The sequence below is a fragment of the Vombatus ursinus genome, unplaced genomic scaffold (genome assembly GCF_900497805.2).
Source record: "Vombatus ursinus unplaced genomic scaffold, bare-nosed wombat genome assembly UNPS02014959.1, whole genome shotgun sequence".
Taxonomy (NCBI): Eukaryota; Metazoa; Chordata; class Mammalia; order Diprotodontia; family Vombatidae; genus Vombatus; species Vombatus ursinus.
Window position 1 is genome coordinate 14,693,910 of NW_020954737.1, and position 8,532 is coordinate 14,702,441.

Consider the following 8,532-nt stretch of genomic DNA (forward strand, 5'->3'; position numbering starts at 1 on the left):
GATAGATAGATAGATAGATAGATAGATAGATAGATAGATAGATAGATGGCACAGGGTGAGTTGAAGATGAAGGAGTCATATCTGGAGAATAAAAGTAAGGGGTGAGAAAGGATTATACTAGGAGAAGGAGAAAGAGAAAGGTAGAATGGGGTAAATTATCTCACAAAAAAACAGAAAAGAAAAGGCTCTTACAGTGGAGGGGAAATGGGAGAAGGTGAGAGGGAATGAGTGAATCTTATTCTCATAGGATTTGACTTAAGGAGGGAATAACATACACACTCAATTGGGCATGGAAATCTGTCTTACCCTACAGGAAAATAGGAGGGGAAGGGGACAAGAGAGTAGGGGGATGATAGAGAGGAGGGCAGATTGGGAAAGGGGGTAATCAGAAGCAAATACTTCTGAGGAGGGACAGGGTCAAAAGATAGAATAGAATAAATGCGAGGGTGGGATAGGTTTAAGGGAAATAGAGTTCTTTTTCACAGCATGTCTACAATGGAAGTGTTTTGCATAACTACACATGTATAGCCTATATTGAGTTGCTTGCCTTTTCAAAGAGGGTGGGTGGGGAGGGAGGAAGGGAGAAAATTTGGAACCCAAAGTTTTAAAAACACATGTTTAAAAAAAATGTTTTCACATGCAACTGGGAAATAAGAAATACAGGAAATAGGGTACAGAAATCTATCCTGCCCTACAGGAAAATAGAAGGGGAAGGGAGAAAGAGATAGCAGGGAAAGCAGACTAGGAGAAGGGGTATTCAGAATGCATGCCATCTTGGGGTGGGGGGAGGGGTGAGATGGGGTGAAAATGTGGAACTCAAAATCTTGTGGAAGTAAATGTTGAAAACTAAAAATAAATAAATTTATCAATTAAAAAAAAAGATTTTCACATTAAGGGACATTAAGAGAACAAAAAGAAAGCATCAATGAGCAAAACAATCTAAGGGGTCATTTGTAGTACTAATTTAAGAACTTTCCCAAAACTGAAAGTGAACAACCAAAGACTTTGCAAACCACATTAAGTATTCCTGTAGCTGCTATAGATTTAAGAGGGTCAAAACATCAGGAAGAGAAAAGGTTGAAGAATTGAAAGAATGTTTCTGAGGTAGGGAAATAAGTAAACAAAAGCTCTGGGAGGAGGAAAGAGAGGAACTTGGAAAAGAAAAACTCTAGATGAATGTCATTTAAATTAAAAGAATAGATGGAAAAGGTAAAAAATAGGAGTTGACAGGACTGGGAAAAATAAGGATTTTTTAAAGGAAATAATAATAATAATAAAAATAAATATTCTTTGAGGAGGATACCAGTGGGACAGTTTACCTTGACAGATGTTTCCCATTTCTATAGAACTCATCATTTTTTCTCATATTCAGGGAAAGGGTCCAGAATTATCTCTCTGTTATATGAAGATTTTCAATATTTACATCATAGCTGGTCTTAATCAATTTGTATATTTATGTTAATATATTAGTTACAATATATTAATTTGTAGGATGATTGCATGTAAATGCTATAGCTATATTACTAAAACATATATATGTATGCATGTATGTGTATATATATGTATGTGTGTGTATATATAACTCTGACTGATCTTAATCAGCAATGCTCTCATTCACCCCATTCCTCCTTAATTAATTTGTCTTACAAAAAAAAATGCATCCAATGGATCCTATAACCTGAAATTCTCTTTCAAGTACCTACTAGGTTCCTAGTAGATAATCTGAAAGAAAGTAGAAAACTGGAGAACATCTTTTTTTTTTTTTTTTTTTTTTTTAGTTTTAGGGCAAAGTTGGAATTTCATTGACTTGTATGTTCCTTTGTTAAGAAACTCCCTCTACCAACGCAGATTAGCAACTTTCTGCAACTGTAAAAGTTGCCTGGGGTACTGAGTGACTGTGGCAGCTAGGTGGTACAGTAGTGGAGTGCCTGGCCCGAAGTCAGGAAGGCTCATCTTCCTGAGTTCAAATCCAGCCTCAATTACTAACTGTAATTGACCCTGAGCAAGTCATTTAATCCTGTTCGCTTCAGTCTCCTCATCTATAAAATGAGATGGAGAAGGAAATGGCAAACCATTCCAGTAGTTTTGCCAGGAACAACCCAAATGGGGTCAGACGTGACTAAAAAATGAGTCAACAACAAATTGAGTTACTTCTCCAGGGTCACACAGACAGTAAATATAATAGGTAGGACTTTTTTACACAAGGAGCTGTGCTAGACCCTGAAATTACAAAAATAGTTACAACATAGGCCCTGCTCCTAAAGAGCTTACAACATAATGAGTAACTAAATAAATAATCAAATAAATAAGAGCAAGCAATTTTCAAAGAAAGAAATCCAAACTATCAACAATCATATCGGGGCAGCTAGGTGGCGCAGTAGATAGAGCACTGGCCCTAGAGTCAGGAGGCCCTGAGTTCAAATCCAGTCTCAGACACTTGACACTAACTGTGTGACCCTGGGCAAGTTACTGCCTAACCAAAAAAAAAAAAATCACATAAAAAAATGCTCCAAATTGCCAATAGTTATAGAAATTACAGCAATTCTAAGGTTCCACCAAACACCCATCATATTGGCAAAAATGACAAAACAGTAAAATGACAAATATTGAAGGGATTGTGGGAAAATAGTCATACCAAAGCACTCTTGGTAGAGCTGTGAAATAATCTGTCCATTCTGGAAAACAATTAAAAACTGTAGCCAAAAAATAATAATAATAATAAATAAACTGCATAGCCTTTGATCCTGGGCCAAAGAGATTTTTTAAAAGGGGAGGGGAAAGGAAAGATCCAAATGTACAAAAATGTTTATAGCAGCTCTTTTTTTTTTTTTAAGGCAAAAAACCTGGAAACTAAGGGAGTATGCACCTACTGGAGAGTGGCTAAACAAATTATACTAAAGAATGAAATGATGGATTATTTCACTGTAATAAATGATGAAATGGGCAATTCAGGAGAAACTAAGAAGACCTCTGTCAGCTGAGGAAGAGTGAAGTAAATAAAATTAGGAAAATGATTTATACAATGACAACATTAAAAAGAAAAACAGCTTTGAAAAAAATAGAACTCTGATTAATGCAATGACAAACCATGATTCCAAAGGACCCAAAAATGAAGCTAGCTACCCATCTCCTGCCAGAGAGGCGATGGACTCAAAATGCACAATGAGACATACATGAACATAGCCAATGTGGGAATTTGTTTTGCTTGACTATGCATATTTGTTATGATGTTGAGGGAAGTGGGAGGGAAAGAAAAGAGATGCCTGTTAATTAGAAAAAATTAATAATAAAATTAAACTTTAAAAACTAATTAATGGGTTAAAATGAGTTAAAATTTGCTAAGTAATACACGAAAGTGAGGCAAGTACAAAGGAGAGAGGTCTAGGAAAAGAGCTATAATTAATTTGAAGAGGGAGAAATTTCATTTTCATCTGAAATAGGCATACAAACAGCCCTAAAAACACTAATCAAAACATAATAATGAAAAATCATCTTTGTTTTTTAAAAATACAATCATCCCCAAATGCTGTCTTTCTTAGAGGAGGCCAAGCAGGACACTAACACAGGGTTCTTGGCCACAGCATGGTTGAACCACCGTGATTCTAGTAAAGACACTCTTGAATTATCTTATGAATAGCCCAGAGAAAAAGGAAAGGCAAGAATAACTGAAAAAGGGAAGAAACGCCTAAACTTTAAGAGACAGAAATTATACTATCTGCAAGCAGAGTCTCGGCAGTGAAATATGAGACATATGGGGCCTGTGCGGGTTGCTTAGCTATGCAGGGCATTGCATAGCCGCTAATATTTAACCAAATGAAGTCAATGTGAAACAATCCTGCTCTAACTTTGGGATACTAACAAATCTCTCCCTTCTCTCCTCCTAAACAAAAGTCTTGAGGTAGTTTTTCCACATTCTCCAGCAGAATTTTAGGAGTTTCAGAGTCCTCTAAAACATAAATAGAAAGGGCCACTTGTGACCAGTGTACTTCCCACCTCCAACCCCTCTCCTCAGTATAACAAAGTGGAAAAAACAAAAAACAAAAAACAGGAGGACCAGAATGACGTACAGAGTGTCTCCCGTTCAGACTCCAGGCTTTCATTTTCAAATTCTTATAACATTTGGACTAAATCTCTTGTAGCTAAGGAAAATCTCCCACCCCCATTCTCAACTCCATTGCATTCTCCTGCAAAATTCCGAGTTCCCTTTGCACTCGGAAGTTGCTATCCAAACAAAATGAGAAGCTCCCGGGCTCTCCCTTGGAGATAGAATTAAGAACATGGAAAACATTGTCCCCTACCTTCAGTCTTCTCCCATGGAAAACAAAACAGCCACAGAACTTCCTTTGGAGTTGTGGTAAAAGGCAATCCACTCACACAGGGTTTGCCTCCCGGGTGGTTAGACTCATACTGAGGAGACCAACCCCATCCTCCCTCCCACCAGAATGGGAGGGAACTGACCAAGACCCAGCATCAAGACAAGCTATTTTTAAGTTTGTTTCTGTTTGGAAAAAAAAAATCTGTGGTTCTCCCAGCTAAGAAAAAAATACCAGGAATTCATTAACCAGATTCAAATGTGTCCTTTACTCTGAAACACAATTTAGGGGTAATGATTATCAATAAGGAGGGAGTAAACTGAGATGGGCTCTAACCTCAAAACAGATTCACCAACCTCCCAGAATACCTAAAATTTCACTGCAATAATTCACTCCTTTCAACTAAAACAGAAGTTTGTTTTTTTTTTCCAATTTCCTGGGGGAAATTTTTTTTTCTATTGAGAATCATGGAACCACAGAAAAGAAAAAAAAATCAAGGACTACAAACAAGCAAAAAATTAATATGGTTTAGTTTAAAGAGTCTAGGTAGTTGAGACTATGTCCTTCTTCATCCATGTATTCCCATCACTTAATATGGTACCCTGCACATAGCTGGTAATTCAATAACTGTTTGTTGAATTTTAAAGAATTAAGATTTAACTTTTTTCTTGCTTTTTTTGGGGATTTAACTCTTTTTAGCTAAAAACAGGAAACATAAAATTAATACTTTTTATAGCTGGGGCAGGGGTGGAGTTGGGGGAAGAAATCTAGGACAAAAAGAGTAAGACAGAAGTAGAGAGACTTCTTGCCACAAAAGGAAAAGCAGAAGAAGACAGCAAGGTCAATAGAGGCAGAGACACCCAGGTAAGAAAAGGAAGAGGGAGCAGCAGCTAGTGGGAAGCAGGAAGGGGAGACTAAGGGAAAGAGAAAAGCACCTCTGCCTATCACCCACTCAGTTCTATAGTCCCACAATTCCACCTTTACTAGGGATACCTCTGGTGTTACTTATCAGTATGAGAACTACGTTGTATTGTCTCCACTCCTTTGCCCTCGAGGAAAGACTATTGAGAGGCTAAGTGAATGGAACTATTTGTTTCCTAAAATCCCTGGCTTCAAAGTAGCCTGGGTATTCTCTAAAGGCTGCCTGAGTTTAAGAGGACTGCCAGCCCATAGCCATGTAGTAGATGATTTATAATATATTTGTAATGCCTCCCCTAGATGGGATAAGAATATCTTGGATCTGCATAGACTTCTGAGATTTGGAATTCAGTTCATCTCCTGAGTCAAAAAAATATTGCCTAGATTGGGATTGGGGTGATAGTAGGAGTTGGGGGGGGAGTGGAAAGACTAACAGAAAAAGGAAACACAACAAGAGGAAGAAGGAATTAGGACTTCCTCTGACATATGGAACATCGACAAGACAGAGGCAACTGGGGTGACACCATAAGTCTTCACAAACCCATACCTCTCGGGACACTAGAGAGATGAAAGTTAAAAGGGGACACAGCAAAGTATAAGACTGAATTTTTATCGTAGGCATTTGCTCAGGTGGGTGGAGTGCTGGAGAAAAAAAAAAAAGATAGGAATTGATGATCCTTATTCCCTTCCACTGCTTTACTTCAGATGAATATAATTGGTATACTTTTCAAAGCATGTCTTTTTTTTCCTCTTGCAGACTACGTATGACTGCCCCTATGCTAAGAGTAAAAATACTGTACACAACATGCAAGCATGCCTTTTCTGTTCCCGTGGAATCATTTGCATTATGCCAAGATCACAGAACTAGGTCTCAGTGAAATATAACTTATTAAGAGGTGAGGTTTTGCTCATAGGATGGCGGCTCAGAGCTAACCTAAAAGGCTTTACCTAATTGGGTAAAGCCATACTACCCACACCCACTAGAATGACAGGTTGACTCAGTCAACCAGAGAAAGGTAAAGCTGAGAGAAAGACGTTTTCAACTTCTGAGAATCATAGAGACCTTGAAACCCTCAGCAAGGTGAGGCACAGAGCCTCCCTGGTGATCATGGGATAACCCAGTTACTGATGCTTCTTGTTGAATAGGATCAGGTTAGTGGCTAACAGTGTGACCTAATGGTTAAATACATCACCTTGTCCATATCCTGTTTGTAATCATCTACCTTAATCATTGCTTTAGATTATTACCTTTTTTTTTTCTCAGAGTTTAGTACCTAGCTCACAGTTATGCTCTCATGCCCAATACCTGCTCTCTTCATTTCCCACCTGGATTTCATTATGTCACCCAGAAAATTCATCATTCTAGAAAATGGCATCAACCCTGGAATTCATACCTCATCAGTCCCCTCAATCCCACCGTTTGAATCCTCCATCCCTCTGACAGGAGAAGGTAAATGATGAAGAACAGTGAGCTCCTTTGAGACCCTCTTAGGATGGTCCAACCATCTCTTCATTTCCCATCAGGATATACTCCTCCAGACTGCATCATGCCCCCATGCCAGGTACCCTGTGGACCCTTTTTTCCTCTTTTTTACTCATTGTCTCATCTATTGGATTGTAAGCTCCTTGAAGGCAGGCATTGTCTTTTGCCTTCTTTGTATCTCCAGTACTGAGCACAGTGTCTAGTATATAATAGGCACTTGATAAATGTTTATTTACTAATAAACTGACTGACTTCAATATACTCCTTGATATCTGGTCAAACACCCTGGCCCCACAGTTCATGAATTTTCTCAACTCCTGTGACCTTCAAGGGTATATGAATTACTTGGGACAAACAAAAATTATGATGTGGTTTCTTTTTAATGAGAGCAATGGCTAAGCCATATGCTTTCACTGACACCAGATTGACACAGAATGTCTGACCTTGACCAGATAAAACCAGACTGAGCTACTTTCCTCACCTTCAGTTAGTTCTTTGTCAGTTGAAAGCTAGATTTCATGCCACACACTAGTCTCATTTCTCTCTTTCCTTGTGTTTTTAATTCTATGGTTTTTAAGAATAGATATTGCTCTGAGGAAATGTGAAAATGTAGCTATTAAAGAGCACACTTCAATAACTGTTAGAGGTACTCCAATGATTTTTGGTGTGGGCAAGTCAAGTGTTTCAATATCGTCCAAGCCTACTCGGTTGCACTAAAATGGAAAGAAAAGAGAGGCTGAAAATGAAAATGTCAAAAACTGACAAACTAATGACACCAAACAAACTAATTAATCCTCAGAAAAAAAGCCTGCTCCTTTCAGAAGAACCGGACAGCTGGAAGAGTTTTCTGTATAGGGCAATATAAGCTTCTTGGAGGTGGGAGAATATTGAGACCATTAAAAAATTAACTAATATTTTTATGAAAAAAATGCTTCTCTGAGGCAAAACAATACAAAGATTTTTTGTTGTTCAGTTGCTTTCAGTCATATCTGACTTTTTGTGACTTCATTTGGGATTTTCATGGCAAAAATGCTAGGGTGATTTGCCATTCCTTCTCCAGCTCATTTTACAGATCAGGAACTAAGGGGAACAGTGTTAAGTGAGTTGTCCAGCATCATATAGCCAGAAAATGTCTTAGGCCAGATTTGAACTCAGGAAGATGAGTCTTCCTGACTCCAGGCCTGGCACTCTATCTACTGTACCACCTAGCTGCCCTGTATATAAATAGGCATACTAAAGATTAAAAAAAGATAATTTGTGCAGATAAAACACTTCTTCATTCAAAACTATGCCAAAAGAAGAAATCCAGATAAGAGTATAAATGAACATCTTCATTAGACTGTAAAACATCCATCCAAAAAAATGGGAGATTTTTTTTTAAATTTTCATGGGGCCTAGAAGTCTATTCTCTATTGAAGGAATGATAAACTTTGATAAATATGTTAATATACTGGGAATTATAATTGTTCCAGAATTACAGAAATTCTCAAGTAAAATTGTAATAATTCCTGTACCTTAACCTTGCTACATATCACAAAATGTTAAGAAATTTATGCAAGACTTTGATGCTTTCATGGCCAAGTAACACACCTTGATTTAATTGCCACTAAAAAGTTATGGGTTAAAATAAACTATGGGTTTCTTTGTATCTCCAGTGCTGAGCATAGTGTCTAATACGTAATAGGCACTTAATAAATGTTTATTTACTAATAAACTGACTGGCTTCAATATACTCCTTGATGTCTGGTCAAACATCCTGGTCCCATAGTTCATCAATTTTCTCAACTCCTGTGACCTTCAGTGGTATATTCATTACTT

General features: G+C 37.7%; 1 protein-coding gene across 1 annotated transcript in view; it reads right to left on the reverse strand.

The window, feature by feature from the left end:
* DZIP1L (DAZ interacting zinc finger protein 1 like) overlaps nucleotides 1–4,411 on the reverse strand; it is a 64,107-nt gene extending 59,696 nt beyond the window's left edge. Inside the window, exon 1 of the mRNA XM_027845240.1 lies at nucleotides 4,299–4,411. The gene's annotated coding sequence lies outside the window, so the exon portion shown is untranslated. The remainder of the gene's footprint in view (nucleotides 1–4,298) is intronic.
* Nucleotides 4,412–8,532: the final 4,121 nt, after the last annotated feature.